An 8001-nucleotide genomic window follows, 5' to 3' on the forward strand; every position below is an offset into this window, starting at 1 on the left:
TATATATATATATATATATATATATATATATATATAAGCACACACATACATACACACACATATATATATATATTTAAAGATTTATTTGTTTTGAAAGTTAGAGAGTGAGGGAAAGACAAAGCGGTAGTTCTTCCATTTGCTGGTTAACTCCCTAGATAGACACTATGGCCAGCACTAGGCCAGGCTGAAGTCAAGAGCTAAGAGCTTCATCTAGGTCTCCCACATGGGTGGGTCATGGCCAAATCAGCCATCTTCTGTTGCTTTTCCCAGGTCAGTAACAGGGAGCTGTATTGGAAGCATAATAGCTGGGACATGAACCCGTGCCCATATGAGATTCTGGCATTTCAGGTAGTAGCTTTATCCACTATGTCACAATGACAGCCCCACAAAAATATTTTTAAGTTTTTAACATCATAAGAATTTTTATTTGAAAATAACATATTCTCATATAAATCACATTATGTGCCTATGCCCTATATTCTTGACCTTAAATTCCAAACAGGATCAAATCTAGTTAAGGTAAGAAAGTAGACCATGGAATTACTGGGATGACCTCGATGGGGATTCCCTTATGCCACTAATCCCTGACACTCTGAATCTTTCCTGAAATCAGCGATCACAATGAAGTGACTGGCATAGCCTGCCACAATCTTTCCCTGAGTCAGGCAGCCTCTCTGGGTGTTGATCCAGGTCACTGAAGGTTAAACCATACAGCAGCATGTCCCTGGGAGACAAATCTTGTCCCTTCTGCAGGGTTTGAGCAAATATACTGGTGACAAGAAGAAAAGTGAGGAGAGTGAAACACCTCAGATATGCTTTTGTCTCCACAGCTGAGAGTGAAACAGGAGCAACTAAATCTTGTCTGTATTCCCACTTCCTCCCAGGCTGCGGGGCCAGGACCCACCAGCAGAGAGTGCTGAAGGCTTATTTCATGTCTCTTCTTGTTATCATTGAAGGTGCCAGAAGTTATTTATCCTTAACCATCCCCTCTACCTGGGTCAAATGTGTTTAAACGATTATTGTTCATTCAAAATGCACACTAATAGAAAACAATCAATAATATAATATTATACATTTGCTAATGATCTAAAAAAGGCTACCAATGACAAGGACAACAAATAATCATTGGTTTAACTTACAGTGATTTTTTTTTTGTAAGACTTCTAATTAGAAGTTACAAACACTTTATCTTCAAGCTCCCCTTCAGACAATGTGGCTGTTGGGCCAGGAAGAACTGGTGGGGCAAGAAGCTGGGGAGCGACTGAAAGAGCGAATATGGAGAGGCCCAAAAGGAGAAAGTGGAGAAGCAGGAGGGGAGCCCGACCCAGCCGAACAGTCTCCTCGGAGAAGAAAAAATGGCTAGCTACGCTAGAGGGGCTGGCATAGGGAATGGTGGCATCTGAGGAGGACACAGTCACTGCAGGTGAGGGCGCCCCTCACTCCCCCAGGCTCTGGGTGGTGAGGAGAGTGGCCCGGCCCACTGTGCATCACCCAGCACTGCCATGGCCGCCCCCATAGCACAAAAAAAAGGCGCGGGTTCAGCCTCTACCTGGGCTCCGTGTCAGGCTCGCCCACTGTCTTCTACTTGGCGCCAAAGCGGCCTTCAGACAGGGTCCATGACTGGGAAGCAGCAAGCAGCGAGGACCCGCTCTTGTAGTAGGCAGGTGCAGGGAAGATACTGGAGAAGAGGGCGGCCCCGGAGTGCCGCCGTAGTCACAGGGACGGAGGCCTGTTAACTGTCAGCATCTCTGACCCTGGTGCCATCGCTGCCCCTGTAACAGGGAAGAGGCCAACGTTCCTCTTCCCGGCTCAGTGTCGCCCCAGACAAGGGCGGGTGAGCACACCATCGGCTCATGGGAGTGACTTGGTCCATCTGGGCCCCTGAGTGTGGGCCGGGGTTCGGACGGTGTGGCCCCCGGTACGCCTGGGCTGGAAGTGACACAACCCGAGGCCTCGGAGCGTCATAAAGCCTAGCAGACACTGTGGCTGTGATCCAAGCTCTGAGCCGAGGGCAGCGAGGAGGGACTGCTGGGCACCAGGAGCCTCTACTGGGCCTCCCGTTGCATGGATTTCTCAAGCGCTAAGGAAGCCTTGAGAAAAGAAGCGGGGACCCTCGCCCGCGTGCTGATTTGTGCAGCCTTGCCACAGAACAGAACGCCTGAGATCGGCAGTGGTTGCCGTCCTGGGTAGGTATGGGGACTTTTTGTTAGTTCCTGAATGCCGAGTTGTTTTTTTTTTTTTTTTAAGATTTATTTATATTGTTTGAAAGAGTTACACACAGAGAGAAGGAGAGGCAGAGAGAGAGAGAGAGAGAGAGGTCTTCCATCTGCTGATTCACTCCCCAGTTGGGCAAAACAGCCTGAGCTTCACCAACATGAAGCCAGGTGCCAGGAGCTTCTTCCAGGTCTCCCATATGGGTGCAGCAGCCCAAGGACCTGGGCCATCTTCTATGCTTTCCCAGGCCATAGCAGAGAGCTGGATCAGAAGTGGAGCAGCTGGGTCTTGAACTGGGGCCCATATGGAATGCTGGCACTGCAGGGGCTTTACCCACTATACCACAATGCTGGGCTGGCCCCATTTCCTGGCTGCTGGTTTTTATTTCGTCTTCGAAGACCCGAGATTGTGTTACAGGTATTCCTTAAACATCTCTGCCCTCTTCATTATGATTGTCTCTTGTCTGGAAAGGTGCAGCAGGTTTTGATCTTAGACATGCAGGCCGCACCTGCCTTCATCCTCATGCTTTGTATGTCACAGAATCTATACCAATAGATTATTTCCCCTCTGTATTTTCTTCCACATTAGGAACAAATACTGACTCCAAGATGGATGAACTAACTTTTTTTCCTTCAACACTTCCCATTGGAGCTTTTTATCAGCTTTCCCCACCCAACCTGTCCATAAACTTATAATATTTCTGTTTGATAGGAAATGCTTGAAACACACCTGTTTTCTCTTCCTGCTTTTTCTAACCTTGCAGAGTAGGGGAAAAAGCTAGATTTGTGTAACTTCAGGGTGAACCATATATCCTGAGACTGAAGAGAGTCAACAGATGTTACTGTCAAATCATTTTCTGGTAAGATTGTTTTCCCTAATTTATATGCAAGGTGCCTAAGGTAACACAATATTTGTATCATGAATCCTTAAAAACAGCACTCCATTGTGCTTGTTTACTCAAAAGAATTAAGTTTTTAATATTAAGTAATTCTTCCAGATGTAATGTAAAACTTACATATGAATGAGGGGGTTTTGAGACTGCACCTGTACTAGATTTTAAGTAGATAATGTTTTTGTGTTACTTATAAGTTTCTGATTTCTTTCATGCAATACTAGCTGGGAATGAAGTCCTGTTACTTCCATTTTACTGAGGTGCTGCAACTGACCCAGATGAGAAATGTGCCCATGTTACAGGTGTAATAAGTGAAAACATGGTTGTGATCTAACCCCTTGGACATGTCTGTTCAGGCAAACAGCTGTATCAATTTACCCCATTTGTAACAGTGTTCAGATTTTCTTTTAAAAACTAGTTGTTTAATATTGAAAATATTGTCAAGGATTCATAACCTTTATTGGCTTGCCCAACTCTTGTTTCCCTGGAAGAAGATACACATGTATGCATGCACACAGATTATGCATAGTGTCAGCTGAAGTCAGCACTGCTGTGGGCCATTTGTTGTTGCTCTTGTGTTTTGATTAGAAGTCTTTTTAATGAGAACTTTAAAAAGGTTTGTGACACTTATTGTTTTATGGTAAAAAAAAAATACAAGTGGTATGGCAATGTGTGTGTTCCTGTTAAGAATGATCCAAGTTTTTGTTAGCAGTCTTTGAAGTGAAAGAGTTTGACTAGGGAGTTACTTCAGAACTGCCAGGCTCCTAGAGGTTTCTAAAGCAGTAAGCATTGGGTGAGGCAGTGCATGTGCACTTCTTAGCATCACAGGTAATTCTGATGCACACTGATCTCATTCCAAACATCCATGACAAAAGATAGCAAAACTTTGGATGTTTCACCTTCTGAAATGCAGCTGAGGAACTTTTAAAATCTTTGATCCTTTTAGGAAATTATGTATTGATAGAGAGGTCAGTGCTAAGTGATGATACATCCAACAATCCTCAGCCCTTTTACCCTCAAACCACACTGGAACCCTATAGGATGTGCTTTGTTTCTCTGAACCCTTAATACAGTACCTGGTGCAGAGTGAGTGTGAAGCGGATAGGAATGCTTTTCCCAAGGACATTGTATGATGAGCGATATTTCATTGTTCCAATGTGTACAGATGAACTCAGTTAAAACATGGTTTGGTGACTTCCTTGAGCTAGGATGTAACCAGGGATTCCTTGCCCAGAGTTCAGTGGATTGACCCCTTTGTTCTCTCCATTGTACCAGTGATTCCCTGGGCAGATCTTTTTGACAACACTTACTAGGCTGTTCTATCATCAATCTGATTGATTTTTCTGTCAGCTTCTGAGCCAGAACTGTATTGTACCAATTTATTTTGCACAGAATAAACATTTTGCCATCAAATGTTATTTTAAATCTGTAAATAACAAATATTGAGTCAATGAAAATAAAATTTTGATTAGACAGTGGTTGTAGATGTGCTAAATTTCTCAAATTATTATAAAACAGAAATTTTTACTTGTAAATGTTCTGATTTTTGTGTGCATAAATAATATTTTAATGTAAATTAATGACTGATAACTTTTGTAGTCTTAGATGGGAGATTTAACACCTTCATATGTATTTGTCTACAAGTTTATATCACTGTTCTGTAATAGTACATGTTTATTGCTATATATAATAATCTTATCAGACATGTAATTTGTAGAATTGCATATGGCTGTAAAATAACTTTAAACCTCGACAATTTATAAATGTGAGGCTAGCAGTGACCTAGAAGTTTGGGGTGAGGTTCAACTAAGAATGGCTGTCCACAGGCAGGTCCTATGGTGACAGATAATAGGAACTTTATCCTGGACTGGAAGTTTGTGTACACAAACATAACAAGTGAACATGGCTATCAAAATGATCCCAGGCATGGTGGACACAGGTCTGTTCATCAACATGGCTGAAACAGTCTTCTTTGGGATTCAGGAGGCTAAGTGAATGTGTGGGAGAAACCCTTCTGTTGACTCCATGAGGAGCAGATGTGTTCACCTCGATCTCCAGCCCACATTCAGGATGGACATGCCTTTCCTGGAGCCTTTGCCTTAATATATCTTTGTGTGGGTGGAGGGACTAAATCCAATCTTCTGTAGTACTGTTACTATATGTCTTTATAAACAGAAATTTAAAGATACATATTTTACTATTAAAAATATTCAGTTTATTTAGTGGGAGACACAGCAGACTCATAGAATGGCAGATGTCCTAAATAGCACCCTGGCCTCAGATATCAGCCCTTAAGGCATTTGGATCTGGCTCAAGAGCCCATGAGAGTATTTCAGGCATGGAAAGCCAAGACACTTTGAAAAAAAAAAAAAGACCTAAATGAAAGATCTCTATGAGTGAGATCCCAGTGGAAAGAACAGGGCCATCAAAGAAGGAGGTATCTTTCTCTGAAGGGAGGAGAGAACTTCCACTTTGACTATGACCCTGTTGAAATAAGATTGATGTCGGCTAACCCTAAAGGCTTCCATAGCCTTGGCAACTCATGACTAGAGTCTAGGGAGATTACTGATGCCATAAACAAGAGTGTCAAATTGTTAAATCAACAACAGGAGTCACTGTGTACTTACGTCTCATATGGGATCTGTCCTTAATGTGTTGTCCAATGTGAAGTAATGCTATAACTAGTACTGAAACAGTATTATTACACCTTGTGTTTCTGTGTGCGTGCAAACTGATGAAATCTTTACTTAGTATATACTAAATCAATCTTCTTTATATAAAGATAATTGAAAATGAAATAAAAAACTTGGTGTTAAATTGGAAATTGCATAGAAAATTAATCAATTTTTTTTAAAAAAAAAATCATGTAGGATCTCTGTCCTTAATGTGCTGTACATTTTGATTTAATGCTATAACTAGTACTCCAACAGTATGTTTCACTTTGTGTTGCTATGTGGGAGCAAATTGTTGAAATCTTTACTTAATATATACTAAACTGATCTTCTGTATATAAAGAGAATTGAAAATGAATCTTGATGTGAATGGAAGGGGAGAGGGAGTGGGAAAGGGGAGGGTTGCGGGTGGGAGGGAAGTTATGGATGGGGGAGCCATTGTAATCCATAAGCTGTACTTTGGAAATTTATATTCATTAAATAAAAGTCTAAAAAAATTCAGTTTTTATATAAAGCAGAGTTTGATTTCATGGTTTGTCTGAAATATTTACCAAAAAATAAAAATAATAGGGCAAAAAGGGGAAGACTATCTCTAAAACCTTTGACTTGAGCCTGCTGGGTAAGCTTCTGAATATTGGGTTTGCTGAAAAATGAATATCAGAGTTTTTCTTGAAGCTGATAACATGAAGGACCTGGCCAGCAGTGATCTTCTGATGCCTAACAGGATGCTTTGTTTCCTTTTCTGCCATTATCTGTTGTGTTTTTAGTCTGTTCTCATTGTAATCATGCACAATACAGTTACTTATGAAGATCAAGTTTACAAAGTCTGCTGAGTGGAGCAGTGTGACATGTAGTGACTCAGAATGTAAACTCTCGGGGGCAAATGTGGTAGTACCTTTGCTCAGATCAGGGAGTTGTTCAAATCCCTCATTTTTGAAGAAGTTGGCCAGAAATACTTGCCAATGCTGCCAGAGCACTGCTGCAAAATGTGACATGTTTGTTTTTTAAATAATTTTCTTTTTGTTGTTAATTGTTTTGCTGTTCCTTTATTATCACTGGCATGGTTTGGCATCAGATGTCATCATGTCTTTATATTCTTTGAAGATTCAAATAAAAAGTGTGGTGCCAAAAGAAGAAATACAAAATAAAATTCAAAGATAAGATTAGTAATATTTTTATGAGAATAATGGTATCAGTGACTCAACTTTGACAAGAAATGTATAAAAGTTTTATTATTTGATGAGATCCTTCAAGGTATGCTCGGCAGAGAACCTGGAAAACTTTCTTTAAAGCACTGCTGCTGTGAGGGGATGATTGGGTTACAGAAAAAAAGTATTCCAACCACTGGTTGGACTTCATCATCCAAGTGCAATTTGCTAGAATAAACAGTGCAGGAAAAGGAAAAGCTAGAACATGGCTGTGCCTGAGATTGAGCTAATAATTGCCCCACACTCAATTATTTGCAGCACAAAGTAGTCACTGTAGACTGTCATCATTTCTTCTTTGTAGTTTCTCCTGCATCATTTAACTGAGTAAAGCACTAGTACCCCACAGTTCACTCCATACATTTATTTTTTTAAAGTTGTACAGTTTATTAATTCTTATGAAAAATTCACAAAATCACCATAAAGTCAATACAAAATCTTTACTCCTTCAACTTTTTGCCAGCACTAACATTGGATTTGGCAGTTCCCCTGAACTTCTTCAATGTGTTGTAACACTCCTGTTGCTGTTGTGTTGAGATCTTTTTCTTCTCATACAGGCTATGTCTTGCAAGTCAATGTTTGATTTCATTTTTTTAACATAATCCAAGGAATCATAAATCATACCAAAGTCCATTGTCTTGCCACCGCCAAAATGGGTTCTAAAACCAAATACAAAGATGACATCAGGAGTTGTCTAGCACATTTTGGCTAGTTTTTCCCAAATCTCTGTGGAACAGTTGCCTGCCCAGAGTGGAGCATGTCAATGACCATTTGTTCCCTCTGAAGTGGTCGGTTAGTCATGAACTTCCTGGTACAAATAGTACTGTGTCATTCATTATGTCAGCTGATCACTACAAAAAGAAAAATGCTACTATATTGCTATAAATCTCAAATAAAATATAATTTAATTCAACTGAGACAAAAGGTATAAAGAGTGATACCTGGGGCTGGCGCTGTGGTGCAGCAGTTTAAAGCCCTGCCCTGAAGTGCTGGCATCCCATATGGTTGCCAATTCTAG

The 8001-nt window shown here is 40.8% G+C and overlaps 1 pseudogene; it reads right to left on the bottom strand.

Annotated features, from left to right (window-relative positions):
* Positions 1-7423: 7423 nt before the first annotated feature.
* On the bottom strand, positions 7424-7799 carry LOC133755736 (small ribosomal subunit protein eS24-like; annotated as a pseudogene).
* Positions 7800-8001: the final 202 nt, after the last annotated feature.

This window comes from Lepus europaeus, unplaced genomic scaffold (assembly GCF_033115175.1).
Source record: "Lepus europaeus isolate LE1 unplaced genomic scaffold, mLepTim1.pri SCAFFOLD_92, whole genome shotgun sequence".
NCBI classification, from domain to species: Eukaryota; Metazoa; Chordata; class Mammalia; order Lagomorpha; family Leporidae; genus Lepus; species Lepus europaeus.